Raw genomic sequence first — 22,429 nt, 5'->3', positions numbered from 1 at the left:
GGTCGGTTGGGACATGCCGTCTTTGCGATTTTGCCCTTGATCCTCTACGTGGGTTGCCATGGGCGCTCTTGGGTGCACTTGACGATGGTACTGAACTTGGATTCGAGGTTCTGACCAATCGGCTGGCTCGTTGACGATCCTTGGGAAAGTTATCAAACGGGGTTTCCTGGTGATCTCGTAACATGGGCGCAGAACTCGGGGTTGAGGTTCTAACCGATCAACTTGGCCTGGGTCGACTATCCCGGCAGGACTTATGGGTCTCGCTTTGCCTCTTTCCGACATTAACGTCAGTTGCAAGAGGGGGTAACCGAGCCAAGACCTCCTCGATTTGCTTGTTTGCCTTAGATAGATGGCTTCTCAATTGCATGTTCTCCAACTCCACCGCAGTCAAGTAATCCGGGTTCAGATTCGGCGGCAAAGGCACTGAACTTCCCGTATCGTCGTGGCCCATCGGTTGCTTTCTCGACCGCTGCTGAATTTCTGGGCTTTGTTCATCGAAAATAACAGTATGGTGAGCCTCCTGATCACCATGCTGATCTGTTTCGTTACCGTGCCTTGAACAAGTGACCACCATGATGAATTTTGTTCTGAATCTTTTTCACTTGCACTAATTTGCAGCTCTCAACGAAAGCACCAAACTGTTGACGCGGTTTTTCACCAATAGTGAATAATGTAATTAGCTGGAATAAATTAGTGCTTAAGGATAAACTGGAATAAGGATAGTAACACTTAAGGATGCTCAGAATGAAATATTAAGAACACTCATTCCTTTTTACGTGGTTCGGAGGCTAAAATCCCCCTAGTCCACGAGTCGATATTATTACTGTATCTCTCTCTATATTTTGGCAGAGTATTTGCATTACAGAGAAAAGACCTAACCCCTTTTCTATCCAAGGTCTTGGTATTTATAGAAGAGCCATCCCAGGATAGGTGTTAGGGTCAACACGTAAATACACATCCTTTATGTGACCTGTCTTGCACAAATGATGAATATTACAATATATATTAAGGTATGGTCTAATCATTAGGTAAAAATGATCATGGGTCGTCTGGCATAATCAGACATGTGATGTCTGATCGTGCACATTTATGTTACGTGTCTGAGAGTTCAGGGATAAATGGACATGTGATGTCTGATCACACACGTTTATATATAACGTATCCAAGTTTATAAAAGCTCTTGGAAATGGCAGATCTTTAGTGTACCCTGACCTGGACATAGCGCCAGCTCACGTCTAGGATGTTGTGCTTTACCTGCGTCTCCAGCTCGTGTCCTATAGCTCCGTATTCATCAGCTTGCGTTAGTTGCCTGGGGAGTTTCAATGCCTTTGCAGAGGATATATCAATCCGTGGATGATCTAGTATTGTCCTTGGCTAGCCAGCTGTACTCGAGCTGCCTAAAAGACCCGGGGCTGAATATCAGGGCGTACAATTATTAATATAGTCATGTTCAAGAAAAGTTTCATTTGTCGATACAAATGTTTTATTTTCTTTTGGACTATAGAAAATTCCACCTCTAGTATCTTTGGAATATCCCACAACACATGCACACTTTAGAGCGTGATTCCAACTTCCCGGTCTTTCCTTTAAGCACATGTGCAGGACACCCCCAAATGTGAAAATGGTGTAAACAAGGTTTACAACCATTCCATAATTCCATGGGTGTCTTCTGGATAGACTTAGATGGAACCACATTTAATATGTATAGGGCACATTGAATCGCATAGCCCCAGAATGACAATGGTAATGATGAGAAGCTCATCACTGATTTGACCATATCTAGTAACATTCTGTTCCGTCTTTCTGAAACACCATTTTGCTGTGGCGTTCTAGGTGCTGTGGGTTGGGATCGAATACCATGCTCACACATATGGTCCTTGAGTTCAAAATTCAAGTACTATCCTTCTTGATTAGATTGAAGAACTTTCAGTGATTTACCTAATTGCTTTTCAGCCTCTGCTTGAAATTCTTTCAACTTTCAAAAGTTTCAGATTTTCTTTGCATTAAGTATAGGTAACCATATCTTGAATAATCATCAATGAAAGTGACAAAGTATTCATAACCTCCTCTTGCTTGTACATTAAGTGGACCGCAAACATCCGTATGTACCAGCTGAAGTGGTTCTGTAGCTCTTGAACCTTTAGCAGAGAAAGGTCTCTTGGTCATCTTGCCTTCAAGACAGGATTCATAAACAGGAAGAAATCCAATAGATAGTTCTCTTAAAGGACCATCCTTTACAAGCCTATTAATTCTATCTAGACCAATATGTCCCAATCTCAAGTGCCACAGATATGTTTCACTATCGGAATCAGTCTTTTGTCGTTTAATAGATCTAGGATTAGCTGTTTTAAATAATTTAGAATTATAAGCAGATTTCTCTTTAGCTTGCAGTTTATAAAGCCCATCAATAGATTTTGCAGAACATATCTTAAAACCATATCTCAAAATAACAATCAAATTATTATTAATATTTTTTAAAACCTTGTTCATGCAACATAGAAACAGAAATCAAGTTTCTAGAAAATCCAGGAATATAATAAACGTTCTCTGAAAAAAGATATTTATTCTTCTTCAATTCCATACGGGCTGTTCCAACTGCTGCTACAAAGACAATCTGACCACTGCCTACCCTCATAGTCACCTCTCCATCAGTAAGCTTCCTCGTTGAACTAAGAATCTATAGAGAAAAACAAACAAGATTAGTGGCTTCTGAATCTACTATCCAAGATGAGGAATGGTCTTCCACTAAACAAGCTTCTAACACAAGTAAATCAAATTTACCTTTCTTTTTCTCTTTCAGGTCAAGGAGATACTTTGGACAATTTCTCTTCCAGTGACCATGTACTCCACAGTGAAAACAAGTCCCTTTAGAGGTATTCTTTTTAGAGCTCTTGGTGTTCTTGTTCTCTTTGCCTTCGGATGACTTGTTAGGCTTGTTTGAATTCTTGTCTTTTTCTTTCTCCTTGTCCTTTCCATATCCATTTTTCCTCTTTTTGGTTTTAGCCTTTGAAGAGGATGGGCCAGAATTAGCAACATTTGCCTCTCCTTCTTTCTTAGAACCTTTGTTAAGAGATTCATAAGTTTGCAACTCATTCAACAGCTGTGTCATGTTATATGTTAATTTGTTCATGATATAGTTGGTTGTGAAACCTTTAAATGCTGGAGAAAGCGATTGAAGTATAATGCTCACTTGAGTCCTTTCATCAATGGTTGCCCCATGGATAATGGCATCGTGCATTATGTTGATCATGTCTAATACATGTGCTCTGACAGAAACTCCTTTTTTCATTTTCTTGGTCATGTAGGATCTGCTGGCTTCATGCCTACACTGATGTGACTGCTGCCCAAACATATCTTGAAGGGAATCCCATATATCATAAGCAGTCCCAGTGTCTCAAAACTTCTCTCTGAGCACATCTCTCATACTTGCAAGCATATAACACTTTGCTTTCTTGTTTGATAAGATCCAATTATCAAACTTTTCCCTTGCAGTTTTGGCAGCAGTAGCTGGAGGGACTTCAGGACATTCCTCAGTCAAGACAAATTTGTGGTTCTCATATATTTTTACAATGTTCATGTTTAATTTCCATTTCATGTAGTTTTCACTAGTCAACTTTTCTTTAGCAAGTAAAGAAGATACAGATTTGAGCTAGACATGATTACTGAAAACAAATAAATAAACAAAATTAAATTTATGCATATAATAAATGTCAGTAATTTTCAGAATAGTAAACGTGATGCATGGATGTAACAATTAACGAACACATAAAAAATAATTACTAATTCCACGATTAATTAATTTGAACATTAATGGACCAGCCTTGGGGTAGGTCATACTAATTCCGAATTAATTTTGAGATAAATTCTCATATTTATAAGTGAAAACTCAAATCAACATTTCTCTTTTGACTTATAAACAACCACTTGTTTGGTCAAGAATACACTAGTCCGCTTGAAAGCCTAATGCACCTTGTGAGTGTAATCCATTATTTTAGTTCAATGACTTAACTCAAGAGTGTGCCTTAGGGTCAGTTAAACTTAAAATACATCATTAAATCGTATTCTTGAAAAAGAAGTTTGCCTTGAGAATAACGCAATCGAAAGTCTTCCTTAGGGGGACACAAGCAATGGTGCCGCGAGGCCCTCTCCATATTACCTCAGTGCTAACTAATAATGGAGACCATGAGACTTATTGTCATAACTCCCTCTCCCACTCACTATTTAAAATATGTGTTTTCTCAAAACATCTTATGCTTTTTAATTAGTTTGTAAAAATAAAATGATCTATTTTTACCAAATGATATTCTAATAATTACTAATCCAATTAAGCAAAATTAAAATTATAGAACTATGCCATAATTAATTCAATTTTAATTTGCTATAATTACTAGGAATATAATTTATTATTTAATAAAACAATTTTATTAAATACTAGAAATTAAACTACTTTAAAATCAATTTTCACTCTTGAACTAGTTAAAACTAGATTTATTATTATATGGTCCATCACATAAAGCATATAATCACATAGGACAATCCTAAGTCATGTTTGTACTCATATGAGATGCATGCTAATTTTAAATACTGTATGGGTAATATGTATGGCATGTCAAAAAGTATTAAACAATTTAATCTCATTCAAACATTTAAATAAATAAATACTAAATAAATAAATAAATTAATGCGGGCCGGGTGTCTTGGGTATTTCTAGAAAAATTACAACACTTGCAAAATTATACAAAAAAATGTAAGAGACTAAACAAAACCTAAAGATAACCTTATCTTCAGCTTTGGGCCTTCACAAGTAGTCTTGATGCATTAAGCCACTTATCCATTTAATTTTCAATTAAAATAACTTTTAATTATCTTAAACAAATTTTAAAAATAATTAACTTGGGCTTTAACCAATAAGTTATTAGGCGCACATTTGAATTTGGGCTCAAACAATTAATTTAAAACAAAACAATTTTTAATTATGGGCTAAAATTAATTAAGCCTACAATTTAAATAGATAACAATGTGCAAACCCTAGGGTTTGTGACACAAGGTGGCTAGGCGTGGGGCTCGGCAGCAGCTAGGTGGCTCGGTAGTGGGGGTGGTTGCAGGCGCACGCGCGGGAGGCTAGCGCAGGGGCGTGCGGCAGGTGATGCAGAGGCGCGCGCGGCTCAGGCAGGGTGCGCAGGGGCACGCGCGCATGGGAGCTTTAGGCCACGGGGCCATACGACAACCTTGGGCTTGGGCTTCAAGGCACAGAACTCAGGGTTGGGCCTTACATAAGTTTTCAAAATAATTTAATGCAGAAAATTAAATTACAAAAAGTTCCTATGCCCCAAAATGCCTTACATTTTTCATCTAGAAAATTTAAGAACAATTCCTAAACCCAAAACACCATATAATTAACGACCCTTAAGAATAAACTTTAATTATACATACATTCATCCATTCACACATATTACAATAACATAAGAATGCATATTATGCCCACACAGTAATTAATGTATGCAGAGATTAATGACCGCTCTGGTACCAATTGTTAGGAACAAGTTTCCTAATACGCAGCGGAATAGTGATGTGTTGGCCCAGTGTACAACACAAATTTTGTAACATATTTAAACTACCTTTAAATATGGGGATCAATTAATATACATACATTAATCATAAACAGGAAAAGAATAAAGAACATACTTCTTGATGCCTATCAAGTGTCCTTGCTATCTTTTCGTAAAATAAACGATCTTCTTATCCACGCTGCTCCCAGGTACTCACACCAAGATCTTCCACAACGTTCTCTACACCTCAAGAAGTGTGTGGGCACTTAGAGAATAAAGGATGGTATATTCTTGATTCAACTTGATGTACTCAACACATGAGATCAAGATAATAGGCCTGAGATTGGTTCTGTATCTTTTTCAGGGAGAGATAGAAAAGTATCGTTCTTTTTCTTAGAGCGAATAAATTCTGTATCTTTTATTTTTTGATAAGTCTAACTTATATGGAAAATATTTAAATTTAAAAAAAAAATATGTAACCAATTTATAATTTATCTTTTAATTAATTAATTATCTTATTAATGAAAATATAAAAAACTAACTTTTGAATTTTCCATTAATTAATTAAATAAAAATAAAAAATTTATCCCTGATTTTTTATGTAGCTCACGCCACACACAATCCAGGGACTGTGTGTGTCATGTAGCTCCCTATAAATTAGGGATATGAGATTTTTCCATAATTATTTAATGATTTATTCAAACTACCTCATTAGATAAAATCCAACAACTTGATAATTAATTCAAATTTGAATCTATTATCTTTTTAACTAATTATCACATATAATTAATTATTTGAACTTATCAGATTATTATCTCCCACTCAAATAAAGATATTTAATTAATTCTATCGATTAATTAAAACCAATTTTAATTAAATACTAATTTCAAAAATCAAATATATATTTTATTATAATTTAAAAAATTATAATAAATTAATTATTTATATAATTTCAAAAATTGTATAATAATAAATTATTAATTAATTTTGATAATTACAACTAATTTGTAATTAATTAATTAATCACTATTATCAAATGATTGCATGTTTGGCCCGAAGAGCAAATTTCTTCTTAAATTTGTCTTTTTACCATTTTACCCTTTATATCAACTCTTGCCTTGAATAGTGTTGATAGAGCCGGTGTGGGGACCTATGGACCTATAATTCCAAGCTCTAATAAATTTGTGATTATTAATTAAACTCTTTAATTAAATAACCTTAATTTATTAATCTCATGATTACTCCACTATAAATAGGAAACTGCACTCTTGTAATTACAGACATTTCATTTACTAAGTACTTTATAACAATAAAGCGTCCTTGATATAATCATTATGTTATCCCCATTTCCTGCCTTGGGTCCGGGACGGTGGTCCAGGCCCACAGTCTGGGCAATTGGATTTGGGCCCAGCCTAGGCCCGCTTAGCAGGGGGATGACCGGGAACGACGGTCCAAGTGTGGGTCCAGACCCGGATGGTGTCCAGGAAAGATGATCCAGGACGATCGTCCGGGAGATGTGTAGCCAGTTGGGGTTACGGTCGAGGTGTACCTGAAACGGTCACGGAGCCTGGTAAACGATCCGGGCCTGCGGTAAACAAAGAGGGACAGAGGTAAATGAACCCTGGTCAAGTCCTCCAGGTTGGCAGGAAAAGGCGTCCGTGACCCTGAAGCCGCCCCATGACGCGTGGGGGCTGTCCCAATTTTTCACCTATGGAAAAGGCCACCTCGGGATTGCACGCCACTGGTTCAGACCTGCACTACCAGTACACTGACTGATTGTGTCCCCTAAATTTTCCTCGTAACTCGGAATGTCCAGACCAAAAGCCCCATTTTGTCGGGCGAAATATAGGCTTTGGGCTGCCCCAGTGGGCTTCGGCCATTCTTAGCCTTTTGTATTTTTATCCTTTGTATTGGGCTTCCGACAGAGAAGCCAAGGGCATTTATATCTTTGATGGGCCCGGGTCATTCCCGACCCAAGCCCAGTGCTCCTGTGAGCCTATAAATACAGGTGATAGAGCACTGGAGAAATGACCTCTCTTCAGCTTGTATACAGTTACTCTGTTAAAACATAGAGAGAAACTCCATTGTAAAAGACTTTCCAAGCTCTAATACAACTGTCTCGTGGACTAAGGCTCATTAACGCCCCAACCACGTAAAAATCTTGTTTATACCTTTTAAATTCCATATCATTAATCTCGCTTACTTTTCATTAATATAGTTTCCGAAAATCTCGGTAAACATTTTGGTGCTTTCATTGAGAGCCTGAGAAAGCTAGTGCTAACGTCAAACCTCTACTACAATGGTGAATACAAGAAACACCATTTTTGACCCTACTAACCCAAAGCAGGGCAATGGAGAGCCGTTGCCTTCCCAGCCTCTTCCTCAGAATCCGCCTGAGAACGCTCCTCCTCAGACGTCTCACCTTGACGAGTCACAAGACTATGAGGGTGGAACAAAGTATGAAGAGGAGAACGAGGAGGAATATTATGAAGAGGAGGAGAACGAGGGGGAATACCACGATGAAGCTGCGGATCCCGAGATCCCAGGAGGAGATCCCAACCAGCAGGACCTGGAGGTGACTAGACTGAGGCAGCAAGTCCGGGACCAGGAGGCCAGGATTGCTAAGCAGGCAGAGGCGCATCGGCGGATGCAAGAATCCCTCCAGGCCCTGTAGGCATTCATAGCCGCACAGGGTCTGACGACCAATCTCCCAGTTGGCCCGCTTCTGGGAGCGCAATAGCCCGCTCTGCAAGCCAGAGCTGGAGTCCCCAAAGACGTGAGGCCGGCCCCTCCCCAGGAACAATTTCCTGAGCCAGTCCCAGGAAACCGGGACCGGGAGAAAAAGAAGACCGGGGGAAAGACCTAAAAGAAAGACACACCCGTCGCGAATGCCGGGACCCGTTCCCGGCCGCTCCCTCGGAAAGAGAAGGTGCACCCCGTCCCAGGACAGGGCCACCCGACCGATCCGCAGGGGACGCGGCCGCGGGATGCGCAGCCTCAGCATGCCCCAGGACGAGATGGACGGGAAAGGTCTTTGCATCCCAGTGCCTCGGTAAACAAAAATCCCCAGGAACGCCCACGTAGCGAAGAGCATCATACCCTTAGTTCAGGGGATGACACGTCCTGGATAGACCTACGCGACGAACTGAACGCTCAGAAAGAGCGGGCCCATAAGGAAAAGATCCTCCCCCGAGGTGGCGACCTTAGGAACAATATCAACGACAGGAGGAACAAAAGAATCCCCCTAGAGGATGGCACAGCCAGGCAGCTCATGGAGCAGCTGGCCGCTTTGAAAAAGGTCACGGACCGTTTGGTCTGCAAGCAGGAAGGAGCAGATACCGACTCCGATGAAGAGGACAAAGAACCCTGTGCGAGGCACATCCTGGACGTTGCGCTCCCCAAGGGGTTCAAGATGCCGAGCCTCACTGCCTATACCAGAAACACTGACCCCAGGGATCATCTGTCCCGGTACAACCGGCTTATGACCGTGGCCCACGTCAGTGATGACGACAAGTGCCTCTATTTTTTGATCACTCTAGGTGGTCCTGCCGAGGAGTGGTCGAAGAGACTTATGCCGGGATCCATCCAATCCTGGTCAGGGCTGCAGTCGGCGTTTCGCAAGCAGTTCATGGTCGCCATGAGGATGGATATGCAAATCAGCGCCCTCGCTAATATTAAATAGCTCCCTACGGAGACACTGAGGGCCTACATCCAGCGTTTCACTGAAGAAGCCTCCAAGACTAAGGTGGATGGCGGACAACGCCTGGTGGCGTTGCAGTCTGGGATCCGGGCCGGGTCCCCTCTCTGGGATGACATGCAGCGTAGCAAGGCGGCTACCTTGGAAGAATTCATAAGGAGAGCCCAAGGATTTATCAACTGGGAGGAGGCTCAGATCCAGGCTTTTGGATGGCCTCTGGCACCACAGCCCGGTACCCAGGCATTTCCGGGGTATGGAGTGCAGTTCCCGACGCAATCCTACATCACCCCCCCTAATCGCCCCTGGATCGGCCATTACGCCTGGGGTTACCTACACCCCTACGGTGTACGGTCCTGCCTCTTCAGGGTATGCCCTAGTCCAGTCCGCCCACTTTTCTGGATATGGGGCCGCGCCAGTGGGTCACAGCGTTGCCCCGGTCGGGGCCTAGCCCCATGTTCAAAGGGGGGAGAAATCTGAGGGATACCAGCAAATGGTGCGCCTATCATAAGGATGTGGGTTACACGATCGAATAGTGCCGGTAGCTCAAGGATGAGATCGAGAATCTCATCAAGCTGGGACATCTCCACCAGTGGGTCAGGATGCCCGTGGGAGTCCCGGGCCTGTCAGTAGGTCCCGGACAACCCGCGGTTCAGGGTGCGCCCAGGGCATATCCGCCTCCAGGAGGGTATGCGCAGGGTCCGACGGTGCAAACCCCTCAGGGGCCCCCATCGCGCAAGCGCCCGGCCCTTGAATGTCTTATCCATCCGGGACGGCACCCCCTCGCGTGGACAGACATGTGGCCACAATCTCGGGCGAACCTCACCTAGGAGGGCCGTCCAGGAACGATCAAAAGGGCTACCTAAGTGAGCTCGACCATGATAAGGAGGTGTGCACCCTTGTCCAAGCCCCGGCTCAGCGCCATAAATTGATGAACCTCCCTATCACCTTCACGGAGGATGACGCCCGCAACGTCCATTTCCCGCACCATGACCCGCTGGTCATAGATGCGCAGATCGCCAACAAGTTGGTGTCCTGTGTGCTGGTAGATGACGGGAGCTCCGTCAACATCTAGTTCAAGCCCGCCTTCACCGCGATTGGCTTGACTGAAGCGGATCTGGCATCGTGCCCAACCCAGATTTACGGCTTCAACGGAGACGCGTTACTCCCCAGGGAAGATCCAGTTGCCCGTAACATTGGGGAGTGAGTTGCAGCACTCGTTCAAGTTCTGCACCTTCGTAGTGGTGGATTGCCCCACTGCTTACAATGTCATTTTCGGTCGGCCCGCATTAGTCGAGTTCGGGGCTATCACCTCTATCCGTCATCTTTGCATGAAGTTCCCTTGCGACAACGGAGGGGTGGGGACTGTTCGGGGAGATCAGAAGAGCGCCCGGAAGTGCTACCACGTGTCCACCCAACCAATATACATGGTCCGAGACGAGCCCTTTGAAGACTTCATCGACCCGGTTCCTCCCCCCTGCTGAGAGAGTGGTCCGGGAAGAAGATGAATTGGACCAGAGGATAGGAGACGACCGCGTCTTGGAACCCATGGACGAGATTGAGGAGGTGTGCATTAGCGACACCGATCCGACCAGGGTCATCCAAGTCGGGAAAAATCTGCCGGCAGATGTCCAGGCCGCCATAATCGCCCAAGTTAAGGAGAACCAGGATATTCTGGCCTGGTCTCACTCAGATATGATGGGGATCGATCGCAACATCATTTGCCACGCGTTGAGTATCGACCCGAATGAGACCCCGGTCTGCCAAAAACGCAGGCTCTTGGGAACAGAGAGGGCCGAGGCCCTCAAGCTGGAAGTAGAGAAGCTGTCATCAATCAACTTCATACGCAAGGCTGTATACCCCGTATGGCTGGCCAACCCCGTCCTGGTGCCAAAACCGAACGGAGCGTGGAGAACATGCATCGATTTCACGGATCTCAACAAGGCTTTTCCGAAGGATTGTTTCCCGCTTCCCCGGATCAACCAAATGGTGGATGCGACGTCCGGGTACGAGATCTTAAGCTTCATGGACGCTTACTCCGGCTACAATCAGATCTCCATGCATGTGGCAGATCAGGAGCACACCAGTTTCCAGGCCGACAAGGGAATATACTGCTACATCGTCATGCCCTTCAGACTGAAAAATGCCGGGGCAACCTATCAAAGGCTTGTCAATCGAATGTTCCGGGCCCAGCTGGGGCGAAACATGGAAGTCTATATTGACGATGTGCTGGTCAAGTCCAAGACATCCGGGAAGCATTCGGACGACCTGGCTGAAGCTTTCGCAGTCATTCGGAAGTACGGGATGAAGTTGAATCCCAAAAAATGCACTTTCGGCGTGGCCTCCGGAAAGTTCCTGGGCTTTGGATAAGATCAAGGCACTGGTTGATATGCCCTTTCCCCAGAAGCATAAGGAAGTGCAAAATATGACCAGGCGGATAGCCGCCTTAAGCCGTTTCGTCTCCAAAGCCACAAACAAGTGCATCCCATTCTTCAACGTCCTTCGAGGAAGCCAACGGTTCGAATGGTCAGTCGAATGCAAAGAAGCTTTTCAAAAGCTGAAAGAGCACCTGGCCCAAGTGCCGATCCTGGCAAAGCCGGTGGATGGGGAGGCTCTGTACCTCTATCTGGCAGTAACCGAGCACACGATCAGTGCCGCATTGGTACGGGAGGAGGAAAGGACCCAACTCCCGATATACTACGTGAGTAAACGATTACTGGGCACTGAGTCTCGATATCCGCCAATCGAAAAGATGACCTTTTTCCTGCTGATGGCGTCCCGAAAACTCCGGCCTTACTTCCAGGCCCAAGCCATAAAAGTCTTGACCAACCACCCCCTGCGACAAGTGTTACAGAAGCCCGAGTCATCGGGAAGACTCCTAAAGTGGGCCATGGAACTAAGTCAGTTCGATATAGCCTACATTCCTAGAGTCTCTATCAAGGGGCAAGCCCTAGCTGACTTCATCGTGGAGTGTTGTGGGATATCCCAAGAAGGCGATCCCGTGGCGCCCGTGTGGAAGGTGTTCGTGGATGGGGCCTCGAATGAGAATGGGGTCGGGGCTGGGATCATCTTGGTATCACCCCAAGGACACCAGTTGCAAAATGCCCTGCATTTCCAGTTCAAGGCATCGAACAACAAAGCTGAGCACGAAGTCGTGCTGGCCAGGCTGCGCCTGGCCCGGGAAGTAAGGGCCACGAACCTGGAAATCTACAGCGATTCCCAACTGGTCGTCAGGCAAGTCTCGGGGGAATATCAAGCCAAAGGAGAGAGAATGGTGGCTTATGTGACTCAGACGAGAGAGATCCTGCAGGCGTTCAAAAAGCACTCCATCCGCCAGATCCCCAGAGAGCAAAATGTGTTCGCGGACACACTAGCGAAGCTGGCCACCGACGCCGAAGCAAAACTGGTCGGACTAGTCCTCGTTAACCATATCCCCATCCCAAGAATCCGAGCCCCCGCGGTCAACACCATTGACCACTCCACGTCTTGGATGGGGCCTCTTATCCGCTATCTGACAACCAGTGAGGTGCCAGCAGACAGGGCCGTGGCCAGGAAGCTTCAGTACCAGGTCCATTGATATGTCATGATGGACGGAAAACTCTATCACCGGGGGTTGTCCATGCCTTACCTTAGGTGTATGTCTGGGACAGAACTAAGCGCCATCATGCACAAAGGCTTTTGCGGAGATCATACAACCGGACCCAGTCTGTCCAAAAAGATCCTGCGCAAAGGATATTTCTGGCCGACCATGAAGAAAGATTGTATCGACTACGTCTACAAGTGAAAACAGTGCCAAAGATACGCGAAGGTCCCGCGGGCCCCACCGACAGAGATAACCTTAATGACTAGCCCTTCGCCTTTCGCAGAGTGGGGGATGGATCTGGTAGGATCACTCCCGACCGGAAAAGGAGGAGTGAAATACGCCATCGTAGCCGTCGAATACTATACCAAGTGGGTTGAGACGGAGCCCATGAACACGATCACTTCGAAGAAGGCCCTGGATTTCTTCATCAACAACATAGTGTGTCGATACGGCCTCCCATACAAAATTGTATCCGATAACGGGAAGCAGTTCGACAGCATCCACTTCATAGATTTTTGTGAGAGATATGGCATCGTCAAAAGCTTCTCCGCGGTCTCCAGGCCCCAAGAAAATGGGCAGGCGAAAGCCGTCAACCAAATCTTGAAAGGGACGTTAAAGGAAAAACTCCAGGCCTGCAAGAGCAAATGGCCCGAAGAGCTACCCCGCGTGTTGTGGGCTTACCGGACCACCGAGAGGACGTCCACCGAGCACACTCCTTACTCCATGGTCTATGGATGCGAAGCCGTCATCCCCATAGAAACGAACATCCCGTCTCTCCGAAGAGACACGTATGATCCCGCCCAGAACCACGCTTTACTCCAGGAATCACTAGATTTCATCGAGGAGATCTGAGAGGAGTCGCAAGTACAGCTGAAGATGTACCAAGGCAAGATCGCACGATATTTCAACTCAAAAGTAAAAGGCCGAAGGTTCGGAATCGGCGACTTAGTCATGCAAAGAGTCTTCCCTGCTACTCAAAATCCGGTAGTAGGGGTTCTGGGCCCGAATTGGGAAGGGCCGTACGAGATCCAACATGAAGTGTGCCCCGGGACGTACCGCTTAAAGCGGCTCGATGGCTCGGAAGTCCCAAGAGCCTAGAACGCGGAGCACCTCCGTAAATACTATCAGTAGTTAGGATAACGTGTTCCAATTTTGTATTTTCGTTGTAAATAATGTACGCCTCAGGGCGATCCCTTGAATAATAAAAATGGAGTGTGTAAAACGCCATAAAGAAACATTATCAATCAATGAAAATCTTACTCAAGTGACCCCAGACCAGTCTCCGCTCACTTGAGGGGGGTATCCTGGGTATGAGCAAATACCAGGCGGGGCGCAAGCCTCAGGCTAGTCCCGGCTCGGACCGACGATGTCCGGGGGATACAAACCCCATGGGACCAAGCCTCAGGCTGGTCCTAACCCGGATGAGCAATGCCCGGGGGTATAAACTAAGAGGACCAAGCCTCAGGCTGGTCCCACCTTGGATGAACGATGTCCGGGGGTATAAATTAAGGGGACCAAGCCTCAGGCTGGTCCCATCCCGGATGAACGATGTCCGTGGGTATAAATTAAGAGGACCAAGCCTCAGGCTGGTCCCACCCCGGATGAGCGATGTCCGGGGGTATAAATTAAGAGGAACAAGCCTCAGGCTGGTCCCACCCCGGACGAACGATGTCCGGGGGTATAAATTAAGAGGACCAAGCCTCAGGCTAGTCCCTCCCCGGACGAGCGATGTCCAGGGGTACAAATTAAGAGGACTAAGCCTCAGGCTGGTCCCACCCCGGACGAACGATGTCCTGGGGTATAAATTAAGAGGACCAAGCCTCAGGTTGGTCCCACCCTGGACGAACGATGTCTGGGGGTATAAATTAAGAGGACCAAGCCTCAGGTTGGTCCCACCATGGACGAACGATGTCCGGGGGTATAAATTAAGAGGACCAAGCCTCAGGCTAGTCCCACCCCAGACGAACGATGTCGGGGGGTATAAATTAAGAGGACCAAGCCTCATGCTGGTCCCACCCTGGACGAACGATGTCCGGGGGTATAAATTAAGAGGACCAAGCCTCAGGCTTGTCCCACCCCAGACGAACGATGTCCGGGGGTATAAATTAAGAGGACCAAGCCTGAGGCTGGTCCCACCCCAGACGGACGATGTCCGCGGGTATAAATTAAGAGGACCAAGCCTCAGGCTGGTCCCTCCCCGGACGAGCGATGTCTGGGGGTATAAATTAAGAGGACCAAGCCTCAGGCTGGTCCCACCCCGGACGAACGATGTCTAAGGGTATAAATTAAGAGGGCCAAGCCTCAGGCTGGTCCCACCCTGGACGAACGATGTCCGGGGGTATAAATTAAGAGGACCAAGCCTCAGGCTGGTCCCACCCCGGACGAACAATGTCCAGGGGTATAAATTAAGAGGACCCAGCCTCAGGTTGGTCCCACCCCGGACGAACGATGTCTGGGGGTATAAATTAAAAGGACCCAGCCTCAGGCTGGTCCCATCCCAGAGGAACGATGTCGAGGGGTATAAATTAAGAGGACTAAGGCTCAGGCTGGTCCTATCCCGGACGAACGATGTCCGGGAGTATTAATTAAGAGGACCCAGCCTCAGGCTGGTCCCATCCCGGACGAACAATGTCCGGGGGTATAATGCATCCGGTGTGCCCCAGGGCAAGGTCATGGCCGACGACTGGCAGAGTAAGGGAACCAAGTTTCCCGGTAAACTCTCTGAACCCCGTTGGCCCAGGCTATCAGGTTTTTGAAGTTAAAAGTTAGGCGGGTAGGACTGAGACAATTTGACAAGCTAAAGTCAGAGTTGGTCTAGTCCAGGCCGTTGGAACTGAGACCAAACCCTCGGAATCAGTCATGCACGGTGATAAAAGGAAGTTTATAAGGAATAACATAAATAAGATAAATCGGAGGAAGCAATACAAATTGTCTTGGACGCGTACGCGTCCAAAAAAGTTATTACAAAATTATAAAAAAGAAAGAAAAAAGAGGCGAGGCGAAGATCTGGGCCTAGGCTTCATCCTCCAGAAGCTCCGCGTCTTCCTTCTCCTTGGCCTCGAATTCAGCCCTCTTCGATTCCGGGTCTGGAAAGATCAAGAGATTCATGCTTTTGTCCTTGCGCCAAGCCATGTAGATGGCCTCCTCAAAGGTGACGTGCAGCAAGTCGTCTGCCTGCTCCTTTCCGCGGCAGGTCTCCTCATGCGCCGTCATCTCCTCACGAAGAGAGTCGTCCAACTCGTGGACCCGGGTCTCCAAGTCTTGGATCTTCTCCCCGTCCAGGACAGACTAATCCGCAGCCACCTCCAGAAGGGTTGCCCTCTCGTTGGCCTTGGTTTCTTTCCGAGACAAGGCCTCTTCAAGCCCGGCCTTGACTTGGTCAAACTCTCCGCAGTCTGCGTCTGCCTGAGCAACCGCTTTACTCAAAGTCTCCCGAGCCTGGGCCGTCTCCCTGGCCAGGGCCTCCTTGGCGGCCTCCCTTTGATTTACGGCCGCCTCCAGCTCCAGCTGGAGCGTCTCCATTTTCATGGCTGCCTCAGCCACCAGGTCAGCATCCGGTGGGACAGCAGAGCATCTTGGAACAAAGCACAGTTAGAAGAAGAATCCTTATAATCGAATAAAAAGGGGGAAGAAAAAACACAAAGCAAACTTACAGCGGTGGCCTGATGGTGGAGGGCCTGGGAGATGAACAACATGTCCGGGTTGGCAATCGTGGCATATCGCTTGAGTTGGAGGTTAGACATGGTGTTCCCCACCTAGTCCAACAAGTCCACCGCAAAAGGGGCCATGTTCTACCCCAGCTTAGGGCGAAAGCCCATTTTGGCGGCTGACCGATCCACGATCAGCTGGGGGGCGCTAAAAGCCGCTGGGTGCTCAGCGAACTCAACCTGACGATGAATCTTCAGGGCCTTGTAGGTCTCGTCTCTCCTTTCCCGGCCACTCTCCCAGGTCTGGGAAATGAGTCGGGACTACTCGTTCCGCAAGACAGCTTCCCCCTCCTCGGGTAGTGCCAGGTGTATGGGGAGGGCCGGCAACGCGGGAATCTCCTTCGCGGTGAGGCGGCTTTCCCCATGCGACTCACTGGCTGAGCCAGCCCGCCTCGTCCGGGGCCTCTTTTTCCCAGAGTCGGCCTTCGCAGTGCCCAGGTCCAAGGCCCTCTTCCCGGAACTCCGACTTACCGCGGGTTCTGGCTCCAGATCGATCACCGAGGGTTGGGCAAGGCCGGGGACGGCAGCCGGGTCCACGGCCATGACAGGGACCGCGGCAATTGCACCCTTGTCGGGTCGAGGTTCCGCCCCTGGCGTCTCCTTGTTGAGGGAGGGGTCCAGGCCCAACGCCTCTGGATTCTTCTTGGCGGCCTTTTTTGCCACGACCTTGGCCGCCCTCGCGACCCAGGCTTCGAGGAGTTGCCTCATCTCGTCCACGGGGGTAGACATGTCTGAGTCTCCTGCAACAAACGCAAATAAAAAAGAGTTAGTACGATTAAACAGGAAAATCGAAATCAAAACTAAGAATGACCTGGGACAAACCCTTCTCTAAGCCCCGGGCATGACTCAACTCATCTAACGCGAAAGAGTAGACTCGATCCCCCATGTCTTCCGAGTTCAAGAAATTCCCATACTGAAGGAACCCGAACGAGAACATGAGAACTTTCGAGCCTACGGGAACGGGAGATGAATGTCTCATCTCCTCGTCAGCCTCGAACGCGGGGCCTCGAAGTGCTAGCCTATCCCTAGCTAAGTCCCCAACTTGGAGAGGATAAGTTAAGATCAAAGGTGAGTTACCTCACCCTAATACGCTAGCCCCGGGGGTACCCGTGTTCATCAGGGCCTCCTCGAAGAGGGCTTCCAGCTCCTCTGAAGCGGCCGCCTCCATCTGGGCCAAGTCCCTCTTCCACTTGGCCGTGTTCGCTCGTGCCACAGTCTCCACCTCCGCGATATGCTCCAGGGCCAGCTGCTCCCATATGACGCAATCTTCTCGCACTAAATTCCTCGAAGGTTTGGGACGAAAATAGTCTGGTGGGCCGCGAGCATCTCGACCAGTTGGAGGTTATCCGTGTTGACGTAGCCTCCTACGTTCAGGTCTTCTGCGCTCAGCCCAGAGTAAAACCTCCTCCGGTCCAAGATGAACTGGGTGAGAGGAGTCTGGACAAAAGGTCCTGCCACCCAAAGTAACACGATGAGAAACAAAAAGAAAAAAAAAAAAGGAAAAAGAAAAATCGGCCAGCTAAGGGTCGGGGAAGCGCTTACCTACTCGCTGGAAGTCCAGCAGCAGCGTGGAGTTCTTCTCCACGAGGAACCCAGACGTCATGAACTAGTAATGCCGAACGTCTGGGGGATGCTTCCAGGAGCTTGTGGGAGCGGGGTAGCTACCTCACGGCTTCAGCCTATAGAAGCCATCCAAGGTCTTGTCCTTGGCATTGACTTGCAGTTCCATCTTGTAGAAGTACAAGATTTCCGCGGGGGTCGGCTCCGCGATCTCCTTCGCTGCGCAGAAGACATGCCATCCTGCAAGCAGTCGTTAGGCTTGAGGTAGAAGCTGGAAGGGTGCGATTCCCACATAGGTCAGGAACCGCACAAAGTAGTCATGAAGCGGGAGTGTGGCGCCCGCACTGATGTGGCCAGCGCTCCAGGCCCCGAACCCTTCCATGGAAGTATGCGCCCGCTCCTCTATCCTGGCCAGGCGGTTGTGGAAGAGTTAGGGAGTGGACTCTATGCCCAGGCGCTTCTCCAGGACGTACATCATCCGGTAGTTCCGGAACAAATTCGGCATCGTGTCCATCTCCCATCTGTTGCCTTTGGGGGTCCGGGACCCGGGGAGGGCGACGGGGCTCTGTTGACTTCCTCCTCCGATGAAGGGTGACGCCCAACGTCATGGCTGATGATCTGGGAACAAAGAAAAGAAACCAAGAAGTCAATACCAAAACCCAAGAAAGTCGGTTAAGGTACGGGGGGGCCCCTACGGACTACTTAGAGTCCCCTCCGGATCAGGTCCAGGTTCACCAGAGAACCACGAGACCCAGATCGGGAATGAAAAATGGGCTACTAAATAGGCTCCATCGTCTGTCCAGGAAGCATCCGGAACCGGAGCAACCCGAACCAGGCAGCCTTCCTAGCACTATTCCTAAGCGTAAGCAAGTTCTAGCAGCCTAAGCATATGAACAAAAGGACAGCCTACGTTCATGTATTTACTAAGAAGAAGGATAGAAAGGCTTACTGTGAATAGCTGGCCGTGAAAGATGGTGGTTGTCTGACGGTAAGGACGGCAGAATCTCGTTCTTGAACTGGTGAAGGCGGTTCAGCAACTCATCGATAGGACAAGCCCAGGACGTGCACTCAGGCGGAGGTGCAGACACTGGAACTGTTGGAAAAAGGCAACGACGCAGAGTGAACAGGTGGTGAAAGATGTCGTCGGTGATATCAGACATAAACAGATCCTTAGTTCTTGAAATGGCTCGAGAGTGTAAAAGTTTCAAATGAATGTTTGAGGAGTATTTATAGAGACCCAAATCCTGGTCTCTGATCCAGCGGATAGAAATTCCCCCATCGGACAGTCCATAATCGTGTAGGGGCATTAATGAGTACTCAAGAGCTGGATCCTCACCATTTTAATCCAACGTCCCAGGAGAGGCGAATTTCAAAGGTCGCCTAATCCTACGGTCCACCTCAGCGTAGAAGCATTAATGAAAGACCCTCGTGAGGATGGGATGCTTCGGAATCCGTGCTGACGCACTAGCCTAGGCCTAGCGACCCTTGGGGTGGTTAGGTGACCTTTCGAGGTCAAGTGCCATCGTTGCAGCAGTCGCTTGGCGACACGTGTATCCCTCACCATGAAGCGGGACTTCAGTAAACGGACCCGGACATTGGTAGATGGTCCGGGCTCTGCATGCGCCCAGTGTCACTGCCCTTTGCCACAAACCCACGATTCTCAGCAGGAATTGGGAAGGCAACCGTGGAGTATCCGGGAGCAAGGCAAGCCTCCACCTCGCAGACCCAGGCGAAGGCTTGGGGGGTAAATGTTATCCCCATTTCCTGCCTTGGGCCCAGGACAGTGGTCCAGGCCCATAGTCTGGGCAATTGGATTTGGGCCCAGCCTAGGCCCGCTTAGCAGGGGGATGATCGGGAATGACAGTTCAAGTGTGGGTCCAGACCCGGACGGTGTCTAAGAAAGATGATCCAGGACGATCGTCCAGGAGATGTGTAGCCAATTGGGGTTACGGTCGAGGTGTACCTGAAACGGTCCCGGAGCCTGGTAAACGATCCGGGCCTGCGGTAAACAAAGAGGGACAGAGGTAAACGAACCCGGGTCAAGTCCTCCAGGTTGGCAGGAAAAGGCGTTCGTGACCCTGAAGCCGCCCCATGACGTGTGGGGGCTATCTCCACTTTTCACTTACGAAAAAGGCCACCTCGAGATTGCACGCCACTGGTTCAGACCTGCGCTGCCAGTACACTGACTGATTTTGTCCCCTGAATCTGCCTCGTAACTCGGAATGCCCAGACCAAAAGCCCCATTTTGTCGGGCGAAATATAGGCTTTGAGCTGCCCCAGTGGGCTTCGGCCATTCTTAGCCTTTTGTATTTTTATCCTTTGTATTGGGCTTCCGACAGAGAAGCCAAGGGCATTAATATCTTTGATGGGCCCGGGTCATGCCCGGCCCAAGCCCAGTGCTCCTATGAGCCTATAAATACAGGTGACAGAGCACTGGAGAAAGAACCTCTCTTCAGCTTGTATGCAGTTACTCTGTTAAAACATAGAGAGAAACTCCATTGTAAATGACTTTCCAAGCTCTAATACAACTATCTCGTGGACTAAGGTTCATTAACGCCCCAACCACGTAAAAATCTTGTTTATACCTTTTAAATTCCATATCATTAATCTCGCTTACTTTTCATTAATATAGTTTCCGAAAATCTCGGCAAACACATTACATAAAAATTAACTATCTAATAATGGTTCATAATTAACAGGTAATAAAATTACTGTTTTACCCTTTTAATTATTTCTTGTTTCGTTAAGTACCATTGACTTTACTAGTGAAGGTTAATTCATAACTAAATTATGAATTTGAGCTCAATAACCTTTCAGTCCCAAAAGTCAACCCTTAAGAGAACCATTATTCAATCTCTTTCGAGAAGGTATAAATTACATATCTGTATAATATGTCTCCAGCCATTTACATTAATGAGTTCCCAAAACAAAAGTTTCTAGCCTGCTCATTCTAACAGACCCTAACGAGTAAATCAAAGAGCTCATATAACATAAACAAGAGTTCACAGTAACTTCAGGATTAAGATCTATTTGTACATGATCATCAATTGATATATTTAATTAATACTTAGAAACGATATTTAACTAAGTATTAATAAACATATCTGTTCCAGTTCTATATATTATCTAATATATAAAGTATCTCCACTAAAGTGTCCTACTACACTAGTAATCCAGATCTAGATCACATGTATTCATAATACTAGTGGACCGTACTTGCAGTAATTAATCTAAAGATTTCATAACTTTATTTTAGTGCAAACTATTCAAGTTCATTTATCTCAAACACAATCTTCCCATACCAATTCGTGGTTGAGATCACTTATATGAATTTAGGAATTTTTCTAATATTAACTTAATATCATCACAGAATAATATAGTCCATAAAATATATACATAACAAATTCAATTCATTTATTTATTTTTTAAAACAATGTCTACTACATATGCTTTCAGGGCACAATTCTCAACAAGCCTCTTCTTCTCTTAGATCGACCCCCTCCCCAGTCCCCACAACCTCTGCCCCAATCGCTCCTTCACTTAGATCGCCCCCTGCAATTTCTCCAACCATTGCCCCAGTTGTGTTAGATCGAGCACCCCCCAGTCGCCCAGCCTTGTCAGATCCGGCGCCTTTGATCACCCCTGTCTCTATCTCAACTTCGTCTAATACCCAAGCAACATAGTTCGAAGAAAAGAAGAAGAAGAAGAAGAAGAAGAGAAAAAGGTTTCAGAAAAATTCAATTTATGTTTATGTTTTTGTTTTTTTATTCATTTTAGTTTTAGTTAAGATTTATTGATGATTTTTGTTTTAGATTTATTTAGTTTTAATTCTATTAAGTTTTATTTAAGATTTTAATTATGTTTATAATTAATATTAAATCTTCAGTAAAAGTGGAGAGTGTTTTGGTCATATTGAAAAATTATCTGACTAAAATCGGGCTAAGGGTATCATTTTGTTCCATTTTGAAAAATGCAGGGTCTAAATTTTCATTTAACAAAACAGAAAGTCTGATTGGTAACTTTTGCAAAACATAAGTTTCAAAATGGTATTTACCTATTTATATATAATCCAAATTAATCCACTTTCTAAGATATATATAAGAAATTATTACATCATTGTTTCCAAAAAGAAGAAAAAAACCAACAACAACATAACATCATATCCATTTAATAAACAAACTCTGACTATATGAATATAAGACTTTATTCAAGAAAGAATTAAAAATTTCTAATATATGGAGAATATACTATTTTCTTTTTATTGGATGATATGGGGTATTAGGCCATCTCCAACTTTGGCTTCAAAACCCCACCTCCTTCATTTCAAATATCAAAA

Source organism: Humulus lupulus, chromosome 2 (genome assembly GCF_963169125.1).
Source record: "Humulus lupulus chromosome 2, drHumLupu1.1, whole genome shotgun sequence".
NCBI lineage: Eukaryota > Viridiplantae > Streptophyta > Magnoliopsida > Rosales > Cannabaceae > Humulus > Humulus lupulus.
Note: the sequence above shows the minus strand (reverse complement) of the source record.